This window comes from Oryctolagus cuniculus, chromosome 3, assembly GCF_964237555.1.
Source record: "Oryctolagus cuniculus chromosome 3, mOryCun1.1, whole genome shotgun sequence".
Classification (NCBI taxonomy): domain Eukaryota; kingdom Metazoa; phylum Chordata; class Mammalia; order Lagomorpha; family Leporidae; genus Oryctolagus; species Oryctolagus cuniculus.
Genome location: NC_091434.1, coordinates 129,678,359 through 129,694,811, shown reverse-complemented (window position 1 = coordinate 129,694,811; position 16,453 = coordinate 129,678,359). Strand labels below are relative to the sequence as shown.

The 16,453-nt window shown below is 40.0% G+C and overlaps 1 pseudogene; it reads left to right on the top strand.

Moving 5' to 3' along the window:
• Positions 1-7,381: 7,381 nt before the first annotated feature.
• LOC127490280 (NIF3-like protein 1 pseudogene) lies at positions 7,382-12,403 on the top strand (annotated as a pseudogene).
• Positions 12,404-16,453: the final 4,050 nt, after the last annotated feature.

Below are 16,453 nucleotides of genomic sequence, written 5' to 3'. Positions count from 1 at the left end.
TCATTCCCCTGCTGGGTATGCAAGTGAGCAGTGGAGAGAGTGGTGCATCTGCAATTCCGGCTGGTGCTAAGGATTTCAAAGCTTCCAAAAGATGTGGGCTGGAGAACTTTATCAGGCACCTCATTCTTCCCTGTCAGCCAGGATGCCCCCATTTAAGTCACTTTTGAACTTCTTTTATATGGGATGCTAGTGCTGCAGGTGGTGGCTTAACCACTACACCACAGCACCAGGCATGGTTATATTAATTTCAACATCTCTGCTTTTGAAGACATTTAGAACTATTTTGAAGTTGTAAATTAGTGAGTGATTTGGGCTTTGTGCTGTGGTGCACTGGGTAAAAGCCCCAGCCTGCAGCATCGGCATCCCAAATGGGAGCCAGTTCAGGTCCTGGCTGCTCCATTTCCAATCCAGCTCCCTGGTAATGCACCTTGTAAAGTAGTGGGGGATGGCCCAAGTCCCTGTGCCCCTGCACTGATGTAGGAGCCCCAAAAGAAGCCCCTGGCTTTGGATTAACTCAACTGCATGTATTGTGGCTATTTGGGGAGTGAACCAATGGATAGAAGGCACATCTATCTATCTATCTTTCTATCGATCTCCCTACCTCTTTCCATACTTCTTTCAAATAAATAAAATAAACCAAAAAAAATATAGTGTGGCTCCAGGGAGCCATTATTCAATACTCTCTCCCCAGATTTAAAAAGTCAGTGATAGAGAATTAATGAAGGCATTAGTATAGGAGCTCACATCTTTTCCTCTTTCCTCAGACTAAACCAGCAGTGAGTGCTCCCCAAGTCTATGCTGCAAAATTCTGATAAATTTGTTATCATACTTTCATTATCTGCCAATCTCTGTATCCGTGTCAGTATTTTTTCTCCCAAACACTCCTGGATATATATAAAAACAACACAGCCTGATGTAGCTTCATCCAATTAAAACACTCAATGATGGATACATGACTTTTCCTTAAACTTTATATGAAAAAAATTAATAGCCACCCAGGAACATCTCAGAAAATGATTGCTTCTCTGTTGCTAGTTAAGAGAAACTTCCAGGGAATAAGCACTTGGCATGGTAGTTAAAGACCCATACATGTGGTGTCTGGGGTCAAGTCCCAGTACTGATTCTGTTAAAGCTCCCTGCACATGCACAACCATGGAAGCAGCAAGTCCAACAGTTGACTCTCTGCCACCAATATGGGAAATCAGAATGAGTGACCAGCTTCTGACTTTGGCCTGGCCAGTTCCAGCTGATGCAAAATCACTATCTCTCCCTTGTCTCTCTGTGTTTATGTGTTTTTTTTTAATTTTTTAAAAGGGAGAAATAGGCAGAGCCAAGATGGCGGAATAGAGAGGGCACGCACTGATAGGCCGGGAAAAGATAGTTTAATAAAAGTAGAGTTACTGTAGCCTCAGGAAAAGGCTCAGGAAAATATTGCAGAGGAAACTCTTCCAGATCTAGTGGATGTGACACAGTGGATGTGACACAGAGGAACTACAGGGAGAGCAAGGTCGCCCACTGCGTGGAAGCTAAGCCGTGGGAACCAAGCCACAGAGTCTGCATGCCAGTGCTGGAAGGGGAGGTGACACAAAAACCTCAGTAACCTGACACATTGGCGGGGAAAGGCAGAAAGAGCCTACAGGGAAGGAGGCCTGAAGCCCCACTGAGGAAAGTTCACCAGGCTGACTGGAGGAGAGAAAAAAAATGAATAAATAAGGGGAATCAGGACGGACATTAGCCTCTCTCTCCACTCACCATACTAAGCCGAGCAAGACAATGAGCAGGTGACATTTTACGTATGTAAAGTGGCACCCTGCATTCGCCAAGCAGAAAAAACTGACTCTGGTTGGGAGAAAAAACAGAAGGTTAAGACCTAGTGAAAGTGTGGAGCTAATGAACTGAGACTGAAAATCTGTGGGGGGGGTGAGAGAACTCATGGAGTACACAAACTCGGTAACCTTGGCAACCTGGTGAAACTGCGGAGAAATTTGAGACCACACTGAGGGCTGCATAAACTCTTTGTGTGGTCCCAGGGGTAAGCAGATGAATACCCATAGGGGCCAGATTTTATACACCCAGTACACTCGATTCCACTCAGCTGTGAGGAATTACTTCCCAACAGAGTCAAAAAAAAAAAAAGAGAGAGAGAGAGAGCAAGTGAGAGAACAATCTGGGTGAGTCACCATTGGCACACCCTTAACCCTGGAGAATAAAACAGAGCTCTCAGGCCACACCCATCACGGCCTCTAAGGATCCATTAATAGCAGACAGTCCACTTAATGTAGAGTCACAATATAATGAGAAAAAACATCACAGTGAAGAAACCAAAGAATATCTCCAATATGCCAAGCAACAAATGCAAAAACCAAGGTAACAAGAACAAGGAAGACATTATGATGCCCCCAAATGAAATAGACACCCCAATTCAAGATTATGAAGATGATGAGATAGAAAAAATGCAAGAAGCAGATCTCAAAAAATTGGTAAGAACATTAAGAAGTTCTCAAAAACAAATTCTTGAACTACAGAAATCCTTACTGGACAAGATAGAAAATCTCTCTCATGAAAATAAAATATTAAGGAGGAATCAAAATGAAATGAAACAACTAGTAGAACAGGAAACTGTGATAGTGATGAGAAATCATAATGAAGTGAAGAATTCAATAGATCAAATGACAAACACATTAGAGAGCCTTAAAAACAGAATGGGTGAAGCAGAAGAATATCGAACTCAGAAGACAGAGAACAGGAAAGGATACAGTCAGACCAAAGAAAAGAAGAGGAAATTAGAAATCTAAAACATATTGTCAGGAATCTTCAGGATACTATTAAAAAACTCAACATTCAGGTTCTAGGAGTTTCTGAAGGCATGGAGAGGGAGAAAGGATTAGAAGGCCTTTTTAGTGAGATACTAGCAGAAAATTTCCCAGGTTTGGAGAAGGACAGAGACACCCTAGTACAGGAAGCTCATAGAACCCCTAATAAACATGCCCCAAAGAGATCCTCACCACGACACACTGTAATTAAACTCTCCACAGTGAAACATAAAGAAAAGATCCTAAAATGTGCAAGAGAGAAATGTCAGATTCCTCTCAGAGGATCTCCAATCAGACTCACAACTGACTTCTCATCAGAAACCCTACAAGCTAGGAGGGAATGGCGAGATATAGCCCAGGTACTAAGAGAGAAAAACTGCCAGCCCAGAATATTATATCCTGCAAAGCTCTCATTTCTGAATGAAGGTGAAATAAAGACTTTTCATAGCAAACAGAAACTGAAAGAATTTGTCGCCACTCATCCAGCCCTGCAAAAAATGCTTAAAGATGTGTTACACACAGAAACACAGAAACACGGTCATCAATGTGAAAGAACGTGAATGAAGGAAACCTCAGCAAAAGATCACAAATATCCCTGATGAACATAGATGAAAAAATCCTCAATAAAATTCTCGCCAATAGAATGCAACAACACATCCAAAAGATCATCCACCCAGACCAAGTGGGATTTATCCCTGGTAGGCAGGGATGGTTCAATGTTCGCAAAACAATCAATGTGAGGCCGGCGCCGCGGCTCACTAGGCTAATCTTCCGCCTAGCGGCGCCGGCACACCAGGTTCTAGTCCCGGTCGGGGCGCCGGATTCTGTCCCGGTTGTCCCTCTTCCAGGCCAGCCCTCTGCTGTGGCCCGGGAGTGCAGTGGAGGATGGCCCAGGTGCTTGGGCCCTACACCCCATGGGAGACCAGGAAAAGCACCTGGCTCCTGGCTCCTGCCATCGGATCAGCGCGGTGCGCCGGCCGCAGCGCGCTGGCCGCGGCGGCCATTGGAGGGTGAACCAACGGCAAAAGGAAGACCTTTCTCTCTGTCTCTCTCTCACTGTCCACTCTGCCTGTCAAAAAAAAAAAAACAATCAATGTGATACACCACATTAACACTGCAGAAGAAAAACCATATGATTATCTCAATAGATGCAGAGAAAGCATTCGATAAGATTCAACACCCTTTCATGATGAAAACTCTAAGCAAACTGGGTATAGAAGGAACATTCCTCAATAGAAACAAAGCAATTTATGAAAAACCCACAGCCAACATCCTATTCAATGGCAAAAAGCTGGAAGCATTTCCACTGAGATCTGGTACCAGACAGGGATGCCCACTCTCACCACTGCTATTCAATATAGTTCTGGAAGTTCTAGCCCGAGCTATTAGGCAAGAAAAAGAAATTAAAGGGATACAAATTGGGAAGGAAGAAGTCAAACTATCCCTCTTTGCAGATGATATGATTCTTTACTTAGAGGACCCAAAGAACTCTACTAAGAGACTACTGGAACTCATAGAAGAGTTCGGCAAAATAGCAGGATATAATGCACAAAAATCAACAGCCTTTGTATACACAGACAATGCCACGGCTGAGGAAGAACTTCTAAGATCAATCCCATTCACAATAGCTACAAAAACAATCAAATACCTTGGAATAAACTTAACCAAGCACCAAAAAATGAAAAACTCTTTCATGCTCATGGATTGGAAGAATCAATATCATCAAAATGCCCATTCTCCCAAAAGCAATTTACAGATTCAATGCAATACCAATCAAGATACCGAATACCTTCTTCTCAGATCTGGAAAAAATGATGCTGAAATGCCTATGGAGGCACAGGATGTCGAATAGCTAAAGCAATCTTGTACAACAAAAGCAAATCCGGAGGCATCACAATACCATATTTCAGGACAAACTACAGGGCAGTTTTTATCAAAACAACATGGTACTGGTACAGAAACAGATGGATAGACCAATGGAACAGAATAGAAACACCAGAAATCAATCCAAACATGTACAGCCAACTTATATTTGATCAAGGATCCAAATCCAATCCCTGGAGTAAGTACAGTCTATTCAATAAATGGTGCTGGGAAAATTGGATTTCCACGTGCAGAAGGATGAAGCAAGACCCCTACCTTTCACCTTACACAAAAATTCAATCAACATGGATTAAAGACTTAAATCTATGACCCAACACCACCAAATGATTAGAGAACATTGGAGAAACTCTGAAAGATGTAGGTACTGGCAAAGACTTCTTGGAAATACGCCAGAAGCACAGGCAGTCAAAGCCAAAATTGGCATTTGGGATTGCATCAAATTGAGAAGTTTCTGTACTGCAAAAGAAACAGTCAGGAAAGTGAAGATGAAACTGACAGAATGGGAAAAATATTTGCAAACTATGCAACTGATAAAGGGTTAATAACCAAAATTACAAAGAAATCAAGAAACTCCACAACATCAAAACCAACAACCCACTTAAGAGATGGGCCAAGGACCTCAATAGACATTTGTCAAAAGAGGAAATCCAAATGGCCAACAGACACATGAAAACATGTTCAAGATGTTCAAGATCACTAGCAATCAGGGAAAGGCAAATCAACACCACAATGAGGTTTCACCTCCCCCCGGTGAGAATGGCTCACATTTAGAAATGTTCGAACAACAGATGCTGGAGAGGATGTGGGGAAAAAGGGAAACTAACCCACTGTTGGTGGGAATGCAAATTGGTTAAGCTACTATGGAAGTCAGTCTGGAGATTCCTCAGAAACCTGAATATAACCCTACCATACAACCCAGCCACACCACTCCTTGGAATTGAACCAAAGTAAATGAAATTGGTAAACAAAAAAGCTGTCTGCACATTAATATTTATTGCAGCTCAATTCACAATAGCTAAGACCTGGAACCAACCCAAATGCCCATCAACAGTAGACTGGATAAAGAAATTATGGGATATGTATTCTTTAGAATACTATACCGCAGTAAGAAACAATGAAACCCGTTCATTTGCAACAAGATGGAGGAATCTGGAAAACATTATGCTGAGTGAATTAAGCCAGTCCCAAATGGACAAACATCATATGTTCTCCCTGATGGGCGACAACTAACTGAGCACCAAAGGGGAAACTTGTTGAAGTTAAATGGACACTATGAGAAACAGTGACTTGATCATCTCTTGTCCTGACAGTTGATGTACAATGTAATACTTTATCCATTTTAGTATTTTTTTTGTAGTACTATTGGTTGAACTCTGTAATTAGCACACAATTATTCTTAGGTGTATAAATTTTAACTGAAAAGTGATCCCTGTTAGGAATTTGGAAAATATTATTCTGAGTGAAAAAAGCCAGTCAAAAAAGGGACAAATACCACTTGTTCTCCCTGATTTGTGACAACTAACTGAGCACCAAAAAGGAAACCTATTAAAGTGAAATGAACACTATGAGAAATGGTGACTTGATCAGCCCTTGCCCTGACTGTTGTTGAACAACTTAATATGTTATCCCTCTTAGTATTTTTTGTTTGTTTTTGTTCTACTTAATACTTTTGGTTGAGTACTGTAATCAATACACAGTTATTCTTAAGTGTTGAAACTTAACTGAAAAGTGACTGCTGTTAAATATAAGAGTGGGAATAAGAGAGGGAAGAGATGTGCAATTCGGGACATGCTCAAGCTGACTTACCTCAAACGGTAGAGTTAGGAACATACCAGGGGATTCCAATTCAATCCCATCAAGGTGGCATGTACCAATGCCATCTCACTAGTCCCAGTGATCAATTTCCGTTCACAATTGATCATAATGATAGGACTAAGAGCCAAAGGGATCACATAAACAAGTCTAGTGCCTGCAAATATTAGCTGATAGAATAAAAAAGGGAGAGAATGATCCAACATGGGAAGTGAGATACACAGCAGACCCATAGAATGGCAGATGTCCTAAACAGCACTCTGGCCTCATAATCAGCCCTTAAGGCATTCGGATCTGGCTGAAAAGCCCATGAGAGTATTTCAGGCATAGAAAGCCAAGACACTCTGAGAAAAAAAAAACTAAATGAAAGATCTCCGCCTGTGAGATCCCAGTGGAAAGAACGGGTCATCAAAGAAGGATGTACCTTTCTCTGAATGGAGGAGAGAACTTCCACTTTGACTATGACCCTGTCTAAATATCATCAGAGTCGGTGAACTCAAAAGGCTTTCATAGCCTTGGCAGCTCATGACAAGAGCCTAGGGTGATTACTGATGCCATAAACAAGATTGTCAATTTGTTAAGTCGACCTCAGGAGTCACTGTACATTTACTCCTCATGTAGGATCTCTGTCCTTAATGTGCTGTACATTGTGATTTAATGCTATAACGAGTACTCAAGCAGTATATTTCACTTTGTGTTTCTATGTGGGTGCAAACTGTTGAAATCTTTACTTAATGTATACTAAAGTGATCTTCTGTAGACAAAGAGAATTGAAAATGAATCTTGATGTGAATGGTGGGGAGAGGGAGTGGGAAAGGGGAGGGTTGCAGTTGGGAGGGAAGTTATGGACGGGGAGCTATTGTAATCCATAAGCTGTACTTTGGAAATTTATACTCATTAAGTGAAAGTTAAAAAAAAAAGGGTGGGAGAAACATCCTGGACTGCAATAAGAACAATACATCCTAAGGCATCAGTCTCATGTGCAGGCTAAGTTCCTCCATGTGGAAACAGCCCCAAGTCTTCCAAAAGCTGCAATGTTGCCTCTTTAGCACAGTCTCTTGTATTTAGGGTAGGCACAGCACCTATATCTTGTGGATTAAGAATGTGCACCATATGGGGCCTCTAGGATGAGTTTAGAATCAAACTCACTGTTTAGTGGTTTCTTGCTGCCCTCTGCTGGACTTCTGATGCAACTAATACTTTTTTTTGTTGGATACAAACTGCTTACAGATTACCCTACACAATGATGAATAACAAAGTTAATGTGATCACATTTTTCCATTTTGGTACTTATAAAGCTATAGAAATTGAGAGGGATCATATTAATAACCTGTTTTAACTGCATCCTATTTTCATGTTTCATTTTCATTTCCTATCATCTCGTATTTTCTACTTTCACTTTTATCTATTTTCTATAGCTCTCTGTTTAGGAGTATGTTGTTATTTGCCACATATGTGTGCACTTCTCAAATGTCCTTCTGTTATTGACATTCAAGATAAATCCCCATGGTCATAGAACATTGTTTTATTTCTATCCTTTTATTTTATTTAGGCTCTTTTGTGACCTAGCTAAAGTTCTTCTGCAGAGTGTTACATGTGCACTTGAACAGCAAGTGTATTCTCTTGTTCAACTATCTTGTCAAGTTCTTTCTTTTTTTTGACAAGCAGAGTAGACAGTGAGAGACGGAGAGAAAGGTCTTCCTTTTCCATTGGTTCACCCCACAATGGCCGCTGTGGCCAGCACACTGCGCTGATCCGAAGCCAGGTGCTTCTCCTGGTCTTCCATGTGGGTGCAGGTCCCAAGAACTTGGGCCATCCTCCACTGCACTCCTGGGCCACAGCAGGGAGCTGGACTGGAAGAGGAGCAACCAGGACAGAATCCAGCACCCTGACTGGGACTAGAACCCAGGGTGCCAGCACCACAGGATTAGCTATTGAGCTAGTTAGGATGAGGATAGGCTGCCATTTGGTGGCTGAACCAACAGAAGGAAGACCTCTCTCTCTCTCTCTCTCTCTCTCTCTCTCACTGTCTAACTCTACCTTTCAAATTAAAAAAATAAACATAAACAGGTTATTTAGGTTATTTTGGAATTGCTAAAACAATATGATCTTTGATAGCTTTTTGGAGCCTGTACTTATATATAGATAAGACCAGGAGTGTATGGAGGACAGAATCTATTGTGTGGCCTTAAATAATTCTCCATGCATTTTTCTCAGTCTAAAATGTAGGTTGCACAGACACTTTTTAATGTTATATTTTCAGACAAATCATTCTATTATACATTTTAATTTTAACCTACTCAAATTAGTCTTAATTGAAGCCCTGAAACACTTACCAGTAACATAAATTATAGTCAGAGCCTAATCATTGCATTAATTGAATCTTTTGTCATGTCTATAAAAATATTTTTACCTTCAAGAGAAAGGGAGCTAGGTAGAATGAGACATATAGGTAGAGAGAACACTTTTTTGCATTAATTCATTCCTCCACACCCACAGCAGCAAGACCTGGGCCAAGACTGAATACAAGAGCCATAAATGTAGTCCCAGTCTCTCACAGGTGTGATAGAAGCCTAATTAATTGATTCTGGAAGTCACATCCAGGCACTCTAAAGTAGAACTAGGGTATCTTAATAGGCATCATAGGCCAGCACCGCAGCTCACTAGGCTAATCCTCAGCCTGCAGCACCAGTACTCCAGGTTCTAATCCTGGTTGGGGTGCCAGTTCTGTCCCTGTTGCTCCTCTTCCAGTCCAGCTCTCTGCTATAGGTCAGGAAGGCAGTGGAGGATGGCTCAAGTGCTTGGGCGCCTGCACCCATATGGGAGACCAGGAGGAAGCACCTGGCTCCTGGCTTCAGATTGGCACAGTGTGACGACCCTAGTGGCCATTTGGGGGTGAATCAATGGGAGGAAGACCTTTCTCTCTGTCTCTCTGTCCCACTGTCTAACTCTGCCTGTCAAAAAAAAAAAAAAATAGGCATCATAACCAGTACACTAAATGCATAACGCCCATTTAAATGTTTTTCTTTGTCATATTTGAAAGTACTATATATGATTTTCCCCTGGTAATTGCTCTCTGTTTCCATCAGAATTCCACTGATGGTTTCTTGTATTTTCCTCCTGAAACCATTTGCATTCTCCTTAACATTACCCATCTAATCTCCCTCTAATTCCCTCTAATCTCCCATTCATCCCAATCTCTAATTCTACCTGATTTTGCCATCTGTAATCAGACACTTCTCTTTCCAGTATGAACGTCTTCCATGACCTTTAGACTATAGTTCCTTCTCCATCTTGAATGCTTCTTGGTAGCTGTTCAAATAATACCTCACACTTGACTAATTTCAAATGAAACCTGCAGCATTCATTCTTTTTCATTTGTAAATGGTATTAGTACAAGCCAGCCATGAGTTAAATCAACATAATGGGATTTTTGTTGGACTCCTCATTTTCTATCAGGTCTAATTTCAGATCTTTCTGTTTCTTTGCCTTTAAATTTGTAATCTCGTTTTTTTCATTACTTGATTTTATTTTTACACTAGGTGGACAGAAAGCAATCCTCCTTAATAAAGTTGACAATTAGCTTCACTCAGAACATTTTTGGCAATGCACATTAAAAATTCATCTTACAAATTGTTTTGCAATCCAAATATACAACAACTTGAAAAATGATGTTTAGAAAAGAAAATCCAATGTAAAAAGACAGATTAAAGGCTATGGAGATGTACCTGGACTCAAATTGAGTTTTGCCCAATTGCTGTATGTTGTCATCTTGCTTATGCCTGGTCCCCATGACAGTCTGGTTTATCCAATCTCTGAACTGCAATTCTTCCTGTTCCTTCATGGGTCTGAAGACTCTCATTTCCTCCTTGAATGACTTTGCATCCCTGTCTTCTGCTGAGAGTTGGGACAATATTGGATTGCTGGTGGAACCAAGCCCACCACAAACTATAAATACACTCTTCCTGACCAATGACTTGACTGAGCAGGTAGGTGATGGAGGAGGCTCTGCATAAGAAGGCAGATCTCATCTTTTCCTACCTTCCACCTATTTTCCTATACATGAAGCGTATTACCTGGATGTCCTGAAAGGAGCGCCTGGTGTTCCGGGCTTTGGAGAACAGAGTTGGCATCTACTCTCTTCACACAGCCTATGATGCTGCACCCCAGGGATTGAAAAAGCAGTTTTCCAAAGGTCTTGGAGCCTGCACATATATCCTTCCAAAACTCATGGCTATCCTGTAGAGGGAACCACTGAGTACAATTCAACATTAACCATACCCAAGATATGGGCAAATTTGTGTCTGCAGTGAGAGAAGTTGAAGGTGTTCCTGTCACTTCTTTTTTTGCTAGGATTGATGAGGAGAAAAACATGGATCACCATGAATTGTACTGAGAAGACTTTGATGCAGGTGGTAGCTCAGCTCTCTCAAAACAGATAATTTTACCAGAGAACTGAAATTCTGTCACTGCAGAAGCCTTTGCTCTATATACTGGAATGGGTCGATCATGCACCCTGGATGAATCTGTTGCCCTGGCAAACATGATTGAGTGAATCAAAAGACACCTCAAACTATCTCATATTTACTTAGCTCTTGGGGTAGGAAGGACCTTAGCATCATGGGTCAAAGCTGTGACCCTGTGTGCTGGTTCTGGGAGCAGCATCCTGCAGGGTGTGGAAGCAGACCTGTACCTCATGGATGGGATGTCCCATCATGATCGTCTGGATGCTACTTCCCAAGGAATAAATGCCATCCTCTGTGAACACAGTAACACTGAATGAGGCTTTCTTTCTGACCTTTGTGATATGCTGGGTGCCCACTTGGAGAATAAGATTAATATTATCCTGTCAGAGACATACAGGGATCTTCTTTGTGTGGTATAAGGCATACAGAATCATCAAGGTGATACAACCTACAGATTGCATCTCCACTCCTGTGGATGTGTAACATGAGTCAGTGGGTCAATTTATCTTTCTAGAAGAGTATCTTAAGATGTATGAGGATGCTTCAAAAAGTTCATGGTAATGTTTATTTTGAGAAAACTGCATAGATTAAAAAAATTCACAAAATAAAAAAAAAACTTTTAACTCCATTTTCTACAAACCTTTTGAACTGCCCTTATATTATCTTTCCAGTTTATCTGGTTCAACAAATGTTGTATAGTACATAAGGAAATAACTGAACTACTATAATGAAGAGCAAATATTAAGAAAGTTCAACTAAAATCCGTTTACTAAAGTTTCTTGGGAATTAACCAAATAATTCTCTCCTTAGTTTAATTATAGTTGGGATATGTTAACCTAGATATCTCTGCCATTGGTTATTTTTTTTTTTTTGACAGGCAGAGTGGACAGTGAGAGAGAGAGAGACAGAGAGAAAGGTCTTCCTTTGCCATTGGTTCACCCTCCAATGGCTGCCGCAGCTAGCGCGCTGCAGCTTGCGCACCGCGCTGATCCGATGGCAGGAGCCAAGTGCTTCTCCTGGTCTCCCATGGGGTGCAGGGCCCAAGCACCTGGGCCATCCTCCACTGCACTCCCTGGCCACAGCAGAGAGCTGGCCTGGAAGAGGGGCAACCGGGACAGAATCCGGTGCCCTGATGGGGACTAGAACCCGGTGTGCTGGTGCCGCAAGGCGAAGGATTAGCCTAGTGAGCCACGGCGCCGGCCGGCCATTGGTTATTTTTAAAAAGTCCTTTAAAAACTTGGAATTGAACACCTATTTTTAGGCAGTAGCCAGTTTGGGATGATATGGGCTGTCTCTGTGTCCATGTTCTGTAGATCCACCTAAATTCCAGTCTTTCACCTCAGTTTTAGAATCAACATGAGATTTATTAGGAGGAAGTTTTTTAAAAAAATATGATTGCTATTCATATTACTATGTCTTTATTGCTTTTAATTTTATAAAATAAACCAAATTATAACATTAGTCCAAGCCCTAATCCTTACTCTGGCCCTAGCCCTATCCTTAGTCCTAGCCTTAAATCTAAACCTAATCCTAGATCTAAACGAATTCTGAAGCCTAATACTAGATCTATCCCTAGACAAAGCATTAACCCTAAATTTGGCCCTCATCTTAACCATAACCTTACCTTAACTCTATACTTAGCCAAAATCCTAATTGTATCCCAACATTGTGCTTTAACCCAATCTAAACTCTAACACTAGCACTAATCCTATCCCTAACTTTAGCCATAATAACTCAAGCATTAACCTTAATCCTAATCTGAGCCCCAACTCTAACCCTAACACTAATACCAACACTTAAACCTAACCCTGCCTTAACCCTAACCCTAACCCTGGCCTAAAACCTATCCATAGTCCTAACTTTAACTATCACACTAGCTCTAACCATAGTCCTAACTCTGGCTATAACTCTAAAATTTACCATAGAGCTAAATATAACTCTAATCTTAAACTAATTTAAAATCTCACCCCAACACTAATCCTATATTTCTGCTTAGGCCTAACCCTAAAACAAACTAGTCTTCAGTGTGAACTTGACCATAGTCCTGATGCTAACTTTAATGCTATATCTAACACTAGCCTTAAACTAACCATCATGCTAACCAAAGACTAAGCCTCATCCTAGTGATGATGACCCTAACTTCAACTATAACTCTATATTATATATAACCACAGCTCTCTCTATATATTATATATAGATATATAACCACATATAACCATATATATTTATAACTACATATATATTATATATAAAATGTATATAAAACCACAGCTCTAACTCTATCCCTAGCCCTACACCTAAACTTATCCCTAATCCTAGCTCTATCCCTAGGCCTAACAATAGCCTTAACCCTATCTATAATTCTAATCACAAATCTAATCCTAAATATAACCCTAGTCCTAGACCTAATCCTTATTCTAACCCTAAAGCTAAACATAACTCTATGTGTAGCCCTAACCCTAAGCCTAGCCCTAACCATAACCCTAACTGTGGCTTTTAATTTAACCTAGACCTAAGCCTAAACTTAACAGAACCCTAATCCTAAACTAGCCCCAACTCTTGCCATAAGCCTAATACTAACACTGACACTAAACATAAACCTAGCTCTAAATCTTACCCTAACCCCAACCCTAACAATAGCCTTAATAATAACGCTCTTTCTAAACCTTAACACCAATCCTAGCTCCCATCCTTGTCCTAATAATAACCCTAACACTCATCCTATATCTAGCCCTACACTTACTTCTAACCCTAAATGGAAGAATTTTCATTCACATGGACTGTCAGAGTTTATATACACTTGAGTAACTGAAATACTCAGAGAAACAGAAAGAGAGCCCAAGCCCTTTTGTGTTTGAATGGTGCCATCATTAGTCACCAATTCTGAAAACACCCCATTTTCAAGTAAATTGTTAAACTTCTAGGTGTCACTGTGGTGATACATATGGGAAGACTTGTGGCTTAGGATGAGAAAAAACTGCAACTTGAAAACAAAATTCTAAAAACATCAGTCAGTTATTGAAGTCTAATAGAGGCTTTATGAGTAACTGCCACGGATTGGTCCTTCAGTCCTAGTGTGAAGTTTGTAACAGGAGGAAAACAGACAAAATGCTGAAAATGTATCATTCAAAACATATTAAGTGGAAAAAATCAAATATAGAAGGCAGATCAAATGAATTTTATTGTTTACAAATTAGAAAAATGAGCTGAATGCCAACAGTGGCTGTGCTTTATGATGAAAGATAATATTTGAGTAGTACTTGTGAAAATAAACTGCACCCTCTCAGAAAGGCCTGGAAAAGTGATGCTCACAGTCAAGCATTTAGATGTAATGGCTAAAACACTCCACAGAAAAAGAAAACCTTGGATTTGATCCCAAGTCCAGCTCTAAATAACTCTTCAAACCACAAAAGAGAAAACAGGCATTTTGCACTTTTCCCCATCAGAGTAACAGCAAAATATGCAGTCATGGGAGCAGAGAGGAAAAGGAGGACTGAGAAACAGTGAGAAAACCTAAATCTGTTTGTGATTTAATGGTGCTGTGCTGTGACTTTGCATCTGTTCTCAAAACTGCCCATTTTAAAATAAGTTTATCTTTTTATCTTCTTGTGGTGCATTGGCTTTGGGAAGTGGGTTGGCATGGGGACACAGGAAGTCACCTGGACCATTAGCCACCTTGTGGGCTGCCTTAAATGCTGGAACTGAAGGCATCAAGATCAGCAATGGGGTCCAGCTCTGAGATTAGACCCAAGAACTCTGGGGCTGCCTGAGGTATCTCAGCTTCCAAGCAGATCCTGGAGGCTGGGGGTGCCTCATCTTGCCAGGCTCTGCCAGATTTCCCCAGGTGCCAAAGTCTGTGCTGCAGGACAGGGTGCTGATACCTCCCTGCCCCCACTCCTGGCCTTCTCCTACCACTTGCCTCATAGCAAGCTGCGCTGATTTCTTTAATGGATCCACTATTGTGTGCATGGCAGTTTAATTTTCTGACTTTGTGTTGACTCTGAAACCAGATGCTATGGAATTATAGAGATGTACTATATTTACCCATAGTAACTGAAATGCTGTTTGTAAAAATTCACCTGAGTATTTATTTTAAACACATAATTCAAGGTTTAGATGGTTTCATTTTTAGATGCTTAATTTTGGTAGCAACCACAATATTTTGACAAAAATAATTGTAGAAACTTCTTTCAACCATGAATTCATGTAATATAAAATGTATGTTGTGACTAATGTTATCATTTGCCGCTGACTCTGTAAGTTCATGAAAACAGAGGAACTCAATAGCAAAACCTGCCCAATTCAGTAAGAGGTGGAGCTCACTTGTGCTTTTCATTCTTTTCCAGCAGATGTTTCCCAGACTTGTTTCCATTACAGAAAAGATTCCTTTTTTGCAACAACTTATGTTTTCAGGTGGGAATGCTGCTTTCATTTTATAACCACAATGCTCTTCACAAGTGCCAGTAATGGGAGGAGTGAAGAAATGCTGAGATCCCTTTCAATACCAGCTCAGTAAAGTAGAATAAACAGGAAATCAGATGTCATTTACGGAATTTTTTTCCCAAATGTACAAGGTTTTATATATATATATATTATATTTATATAATTTTATGTTTCATTATATTATTATATTATATAACATTTATTTTATTATATATATAATAAAAGAACAAGCACTTGTCAAAAACAAAAACAGTGCCAATTTTAAGTGATTTGGAGTGCTAGTTTGTTGTGTTTTATATCTCAGCATATCAATTATATTCTTTTGTATGCATCAAATATTACATAAGAATGTAAAATGGTCTTTACAAAATAGAAGTAAATATAAGAAGAGTAAATATTACTAATATGCAGCAGTACATATTTATTATTTGTGAATGGTTCAAAGCTTACAGGGCCCATTATTATTTTTTTTTTTGACCGGCAGAGTGGACAGTGAGAGACAGGGCCCATTATTAATAGGATAACAATACATGTGAATTATGACTTAGCAACATAGAGTGTGAAGGAAGTTACATATTTATATTAAAAATACACATGCAAATGCATAACAGTCTCTCTCAAGTGCTCAGCATACACTGCTTCAGAAGCAGGAGGCATGACACTGTAGAAGTTTGAATGTACACAACATATTGAAATCTCTCAAGCATAAAAACTGTACCTAATTTGCCATAATAGTTTCTTTCTTCAAGTATTTGGATCTGAACTCAAGCAAAGAAAATAATGAACACCAATGATTTTCATACTATGAAGATATAAACAGGTTAACAGTTGCAAAAATCTTGAAATACATGGAGTTTATGAGAATGAAAAATGCATTTCATAAAAAAGGCCATAGCAGATCTATTTCATTGTGGCTCTACTTATTTTTTTTTAATTTAAGATTTCTCTCTCTTTTTCTTCCCCCTCCCTCTTTGTAACTCTGCCTTTCAATTAAATAAGTAAACCAATCTTTAAAAAAAGATGGACAGATATGGC